Source organism: Kogia breviceps, chromosome 3, assembly GCF_026419965.1.
Source record: "Kogia breviceps isolate mKogBre1 chromosome 3, mKogBre1 haplotype 1, whole genome shotgun sequence".
In the NCBI taxonomy this organism is placed as follows: Eukaryota; Metazoa; Chordata; class Mammalia; order Artiodactyla; family Physeteridae; genus Kogia; species Kogia breviceps.
The window spans coordinates 88,809,634-88,817,692 of record NC_081312.1 but is presented as its reverse complement, the minus strand read 5'-3'; positions in this window follow the sequence as shown (position 1 = coordinate 88,817,692).

Genomic DNA, 8,059 nt, shown 5'->3' with positions numbered 1-8,059 from the left:
TCTGCCTGGGCCCTTACTCTATGGGTGGTAATATTTACAACATTGAGACGCAAGGTAAACCCAGCGTCCAAACTCTGCTTCCGGGTCTCTCCACACCAGAGCCCAGGGAAGCCTATTCGTTGTCACTACAGGGGCAACCTAAACTACAAGCTCTGGCCCAGCTGGTCTTGTTTATGTGCTTCTTACAATCTTCAGTAACCTCCAATTTCCTGTTTTCGAAAAAGAAAGCAAATAAAATGTAATATATGGTGGGGGCTGGGATGGATTACTACATATGGTGGAAACCTCTGTTAGTTCTTGAGGTGAGAGAGCAAGTAAATGTGGAGCAGATTTATTTTTATGATGTAATTCACATACCATAAAATTCACCCTTTTAAAGTGTACAATTTAGTGGGTTTTAATTTAAAAAGTAAATTGTGCCACAGGAACTTTCTCTGGTGATAGGAATGTTCAACAGTATGTTTTTTTTTTTTTTTTTTTTTTTAATTAATTAATTAATTTATTTATTTATTTATTTAACATCTTTATTTGAGTATAACTGTTTTACAATAGTGGGTTAGTTTCTCCTTTACAACAAAGTGAATCAGTTATACATATACATATGTTCCCATAACTCTTCCCTCTTTTGTCACCCTCCCTCCCACCCTCCCTATCCCACCCCTCTAGGTGGTCACTAAGTACAGAGGTGAACTCCCTGTGCTATGCTGTAGCTTCCCACTAGCTATCTAATTTACATTTGGTAGTGTGTATATGTCCCTGCCATTCTCTCACATCGTCACAGCTTACCCTTCCCCCTCCCCATATCCTCAAGTCCATCAACAGTATGTTTTGCACGATGCTTTCATGGGTGCATATAATTTTCAAAACTCCTCTAACTGAACCATTAAGACCTGTTCATTTTATTCTGTCTAAACTATACCTCAATTTAAAAAATAATTTTAAAAGTATAATAAATGGTGCAGTTTCCCAGTAAGCAGCCCAAGGTGGACTCTGAAAATGGTTTGCTATTCTCTTGACCCAGAAAACCCACAAAAATCATGCAAATCAAGAGGTTCAAATCTTTGTGCCATTAAGGGTACGCAGATCCAAAAATCCACCAAGTATCTGAAGGATATCACTTTACAGAAGTAACGTGTGCCATTCTGTCGTTACAATGGTGGAGTTTGTAGGTGTGCCCAGGCTGAACAGTGGGGCTGGACGCAGGGTCAGTGGCCCCAAAAGAGTGCTGAATTTTTACTGCACATGCTCAAAAATGCAGAGACTAATGCTGAACTGAAGGGCTTAGGTGTAGATCCTCTGGTCATTGAACACATCCAGGTGAACACAGCTGCCAAGATGCAGCACAGGACTTAGAGAGCTCATGGTGGGATCAACCTGTACATGAGCTCTCCCTGCCTCATTGAGATGATCCTTACTGAAAAAGAGCAGATTGCTTCTAAACCAGAAGAGGAGGTTGCATAGAAGAAAAAGACATTCCAGAAGAAACTGAAGAAGCAAAAACAATGGCCGAGGAATAAATTCAGTTTAAAAAAAAAGAGTCAAATAAAAGTAAAGTAAGGGCTTCCCTGGTGGTGCAGTGGTTGAGAATCCGCCTGCAGATGCAGGGGACACGGGTTCGTGCCCCGGTCCGGGAAGATCCCACATGCCGCGGAGTGGCTGGGCCCATGAGCCATGGCCGCTGAGCCTGCGCGTCTGGAGCCTGTGCTCCGCAACGGGAGAGACCACAACGGTGAGAGGCCCGCGTACCACCAAAAAAAAAAAAAAAAAAAAAAAAAGTAAAGTAAATAAGTAAATGGTGATACTTCAAAAAATAATCTGAAACAAAAATTTGAGAAGTGTCCAGTGGTTGACTCAATGAATTTGTCTAGAAAATAACAAGCAAACAATAGGTCACATTTGCCTTGCAATATGATTCCATTTCTCATTAATGTTGATAAGGAGAATTCAGATAAGCAAAGGAATTATAAAATAAAATAATCAGGTTAACTTGCCCGAGGCAACATAACCTGAACAACATAAACTTTAGAACAATAAACACCAAGGGAACAGTATCAACTTCATGATTACACACAACCAAGTAAAGGAAAAATCACATATATTACTTGATGTAAATACAAAAAAGTGGAGTTTACTTTTTTACATAGTATATGCCCACTCTCCAAATAAGCAATATTTTATTATATAGGTATCATAAGTTATACCAAGTGAATGAGCAAGTTGCTTTTAGCATGTCATCAAGAGTTATCAAATTTAGTGTTTTCCTTAATTTTATTCTAGCTTTCATTTTAAAACTAAGTAGGATGCACACAAGCAAATAAAACACTACCAAAACCAAGCCTCAGTTTCTAGGGAGAAATTACATCATTACCTGATGCAACTTTCTAAGCATGAGGAAAAGATATTATAAGGGATAATTACCAGAAAAACTTAATTCAATTCCTATTGTTCTCACTTAACCTCTCCAAGCCTTAGTTTCTCCTTCTGTAAAATGAGGGTGGTAAAAGCTACCTCTGGGGTTTGTTGAGAGGATGAAAAAGAGGCAATCCTTGCTAAAGAGCTAATGCCAGGCTTGTAGTTAGTGCTCCATAAATAGAGTTATTGTTAATCAATAGTGGAGCTTGCGTTTCCCTTCTATCAAGTTTACATTTAAAAAAAAATTGATACCCTAAACAGGTATCTCAAAGGTTCCTCATCTTTTTCGATCAGGTGAAAAAGATCTCTTGAGCTAAATTTGCAACAGCCTAAAGCTATATTTTAGGAAGGGAAACAGAATTTATCATGAATGTGTGAAACTACTGTTCAGCCATTGAAACAACCAATTAATAAGAAACCCTCGGAATTACAGAAGATAACTTTTTTTGCGATACGCGGGCCTCTCACCGTTGTGGCCTCTCCCGTTGCGGAGCACAGGCTCCGGACGCGCAGGCTCAGTGGCCATGGCTCACGGGCCCAGCCGCTCCACGGCATGTGGGATCTTCCCGGACCGGGGCACGAACCCGTGTCCCCTGCATCGGCAGGCAGACTCTCAACCACTGCGCCATCATGTTAGCCCCAGAAGATACAATTTTTTATCTCAGGAAAACTTTACTATTTTAATCCTAAAAATAAATAAATAAAATTTTTAAAATTCCTATTGCTCTTGTAGGTACATATACTCAACTTCACCCCCCTTCCTTATTCAAACCACATACCATCATTTTTTAAAAAAATAAATTTATTTATTTTCGGCTGCATTGGTTCTTCATTGCTGCAGATGGGCTTTCTTTAGTTGCGTCGAGCGGGGGCTACTCTTGGTTGCAGTGTGCGGGCTTCTCATTGCGGTGGCTTCTCTTGTCGCGAAGCACGGGCTCTAGGCTCGTGGGCTGCAGTAATTGTGGCGCATGGGCTTATTAGTTGCAGTAGTTGTGGCGCACTGGCTTATTAGTTGCCCCGCGGCATGTGGGATCTTCCCAGGCTAGGGCTCGAACCCATGTCTCTGTATTGGCAGACCGATTCTTAACCACTATGCCACCAGGGAAGCCCCATACCATCATCTTTGAATGTAAGAATATGTGTAATGTGCTTGTGGCATATAGTGATTACTAAAATGTAGACAGTGGTTGCTAAGGGCAAATTTTTATATTATACACATAAAAATAATTATTTTTGCTACTGTGTCTTTTCTAGATGTGAGGCCATCTAGGTGGGCACATACGAGGGGGTTCTTATTTCTAGCTCGGTGTCTTGAGTAGGTGAGAGTAAAGGTGAGATGTATTTATCTTCAGGTGCGTTTGTGCTCTGACAAAGGTTTATAACTGGGGTGCTGTGAACCAAAGGTGGACCAGTTACCAGAAGTAGGCATATGTGAATCTCAAACAGGCAATGTTCTCACTCATGAAAGAATATAATTTTATACACATTAAGAGCTTTCTCTTCTTTTTTTCCAGTTAGATGCAAATATAGTTCATGACAAAGCAAATTTATGAAGGGATATGCTAGATCATTCATACCCTTAAACACAATTAACATAATGGGCTGACTTTCTGAATACTCCTTTCAATGCAGAAGAAAAGAACAGACATTGCTCTAGCACAGAGTCAAAGCCAAGGGAACTATAAAGCACACAAACAGCTTTCTCTTTTATAGTGATAATCATTTTTTAAAAAGCAAAAAGGGAATACTTATTGAACAACTAGTGCATGTTAAACACCACGTCAGAAACTTTTATTATCTCACATAATCTTCACAACTAACCCAAGCAAGTAACAGATTAACCCAATTTCATAGACCAGGAATCTGAGGTACAAAGCAACATGGGTAGTAAAGTGGCAAAGTGGTCTGATTTCAGAGCCTGTAGTTTCATTCTCCCACAAAGTCTCAACTAAAATGTGAGAGAATTTCCCCAAGAAAATTAAAAATGATGATGAATGAGTATTTAATTAGACCTCACTCGTTTTTAGTGATATGGTGTGTGACTTTAACTTTTTTATTCAGAAAGCTTACTTCACATCTTCTTTTTATATGAGAGAATTATAGGTGTTTGCTTAAGGCTCAAGGCCATAAAGCTGAAGGACTCTGGGCTTTGGTTTAATTGCAAACTGAAACCAACAATGGAAGAGCCTTCCTTCTTCTCTGGGCTCCATGATGCATCGCCTGGTTCTCCTTCCCCATTTCTCTCAATCCCCATCAGGGACCAAATCCTCACCCCTGCCCACGTCCTTCATGATGACATTCCTCTCTGTTCAGTCTTCATATCACTTTAGAACTGCCTCTGTAGGCAGTTTTACCCACGCCCTGGCTTTTACCACCCCTTGAACTGTCTCCAAGTCACACCTCTTGGCAGTTCTCGAGAAGTAATTTACCTAGCTAGCTTACTGGGCCCTCCAACGTTCAGTTCCAAAGCCCAACACATTCCTCATCTACACTTGCCTCGAACATTCCACTTTATTTTCCTCCTGTATTCTCCATCTTGGCACCACTGCGCACCCAACTACTCGGGTGAGAAATCTGGGAGTCATTTTGGACATCTCCCAGCCACATCCAATAAGCCTTGAGGTCTTCTCTTCAATCACGTTCAAACACATCCTCCTTTTTCCATTCCCTGTGCCATTGCCTTGGTTAGTTATGGCCTTCCGGTGAGCATCACCCACCTCTAAATGATATAGCCAACACTCCCTTGAGAAAACTGTATTATCTCCTTCCCCATCTTAAAATCCTATTCTGGTTCTTTTGTGCCTGCAGGATAATAGCATATAAGGCCCTATGCATTTTACCTATCCCACTCTACACTCCAGTATTAAATGTCATGTACTAAATTGCTCCAAGTTTCTGAAGAGATGCTGTCTTAGCTCTCTACGGCTAGGTAAATACATGCCTCTACTTCAGTTGCCTTTCTGACTTCTAATTAATGGCTGTTTTTTTTAACATCTTTATTGGAGTATAATTGCTTTACAGTGGTGTGTTAGTTTCTGCTTTATACATATACATATATCCCCATATCCCCTCCCTCTCGTGTCTCCCTCCCACCCTCCCTATCTTACCCTAATTAATGGTTTTTGAAGAAACTAGGCTTTCAGGGACCCATCTTCTTCAGAACCTTCCTTTGTACCATGTGCTTGTTTCTACCCTTGCCTTATTGTCACTGTATTGCTTGGGTTTGTTCACAGATGTTTCTACCTTTCCTATGTCAGATCCTTGAGGCCAGCACACCACCTACCACATAGTGAATGCTTAACAATTGTACAACTTCTTAAATATTGAAATTACTTGAAAATGTCTTTATTATGTCTCAAATTTTAAAACTTCAAATTCCACTTGCAAGAGAATCTTACCCAGATCAAACTCTGCAGAGAGAGTTCTATACAAGCTCCTTGGGAGTCACTTCCATGACCATATATCCATCAAGTACTCAGTACAATAACCTAACAACCAAATGCAACAAATGAAACTTGTATTGGATTCTGGACTTAAAAAAACTACAGTTATGGGGCTTCCCTGGTGGCGCAGCAGTTGAGAATCCGCCTGCCGATGCAGGAGACACGGGTTCGTGCCCTGGTCCGGGAAGATCCCACATGCCGCGGAGCGACTGGGCCCGTGAGCCATGGCCACTGGGCCTGCGCGTCCGGAGCCTGTGCTCCGCAATGGGAGAGGCCACAACAGTGAGAGGCCCGCATACCGCAAAAAACAAACAAACAAACAAACAAACAAAAAAAAAAAAACTACAGTTATAAAGGACATTACAGTCAGAGGAAATGGAAGTGGATTCTGTTAGGTGATAGTATTGAATTAATGGTAATCTTCTTAGGAATGATAATGGTATAACAGCTAGAATGTCCTTTCTCTTAGGCATGAATAGCTTTATGATGTCTGTAACTTATTTTCGAGTTCATTTTTAAAAAGCATAATATACAGAGAGATACAGCAAATGTGGCAAAATATTAAGTGATAAAAAGTGTGAGTATTCTTTGTACTAGGTTTTCAACTTCTCTGAATATTTGAAAAATTTCAAAATAAAACGTGTGTGGAAAATGCTAAGAATACTATCAAAAATAAAATCAATAAATCTTTTGAAATTTAAGTTTCAATATTGCTGTTGGCCTTTCTCCCTCCCAAACCTGCTGCATGGTACCTTCCACTTCTCCTTGTTCACCCCATAAGGCCACTATATTTCAATCAGGTTTGTGTTTTAAAGTTGAAAGGCACAGTCCCCTCCCAAACACTACAATTTGCTCTCCTAATTGGCCAAGCATCACAAGGCTGTTCATTTTTATTTGCCTATATGGTACCACATTGCCCGTTAGAAGCTTAAGCAAATAAAACTGTACTTCCTAACTGGTACATGTAATTCCTTGAAATCAATAATTGGAGATTTTCATGTGGGAGAATTTGAGGCGATAAGGAAAGTAGAAGTTGCAGAAGTAGTCTTGCTTTAATTCCTTCAGAACTGCCGAGTCTCTAGAAAGATCTAATTAATTCTTATTGCCGTGAAGGTGATTAGAATTTAGCCCTTCTCTTAAATTTCTATTATGTTCAGATGGAAATTAAGAAAAAGGGATTTTAAAAAAAGAAAAAGGGATTTATGATATTTATTTAAAAGAGTTAATGAGGGGCTTCCCTGGTGGCGCAGTGGTTGAGTCCGCCTGCCGATGCAGGGGACACGGGTTCATGCCCCGGTCCGGGAGGATCCCACATGCCGCGGAGCGGCTGGGCCCGTGAGCCATGGCCGCTGAGCCTGAGCGTCCGGAGCCTGTGCTCCGCAATGGGAGAGGCCACGACAGTGAGAGGCCCGCGTACCACAAAAAAAAAAAAAAGAGTTAATGAGCCTAGGTATACACCCAAGAGAATTGAAAAGATATAGCTATACAAAAACTTATACATGGCTGTCCACAGCAGCATTATTCATAACAGTCAAATGGTAGAAACAATCCAAATGTCTGTCAACTGATGGGTAAACAAAATATGGTGTATCCATACAATGGAATATTAGTCATAAAGTGGAATGAAATACTGATACGTGTTACAACACAGATGAATCATGATAACATTATGCTAAGTTACAGCCAGGCACCAAGGCCACATAATGTGTGATCCCATTTATCTGAAATGCCCAGAATAGGCAAATCCATAGAGATAAACTTTATTAGTGTTTCCCTAGGCTGGGGGCAGAGGGGTCAGAAATGGGAAAATGACTGCTAATGGGTACAGTGTTGTTTTGGGGTGATAAAAGTGTTCTGGAATTAGATGGTAGAGATGGTTGTAAAACTCTGTGAATATACTAAAAACCACCAAATTGTGCACTTTAAATGGATGAATACTATGTTCTGTGAATTGTATCTCATTTTTAATAAAGTTAATGAAAAGCTATTTTCTATTTGGTCCCACTTTCAAGAACAGTCAAGGGGGAGCCGAGGGGCATGCTGGGTATGATTGTACCTTCGATCTCCAACGGACCATTGGCCACAGTGAAGAGGAGCCCCAGACTCTGTGGGGTGCTCTCCATCCTCCCCTCCCCAAGCCTCGGAAGAGCACCACTGTTAGCCTTGGCATCTGGAGGGCTACCCTCTCATGCCCCACATTCCCA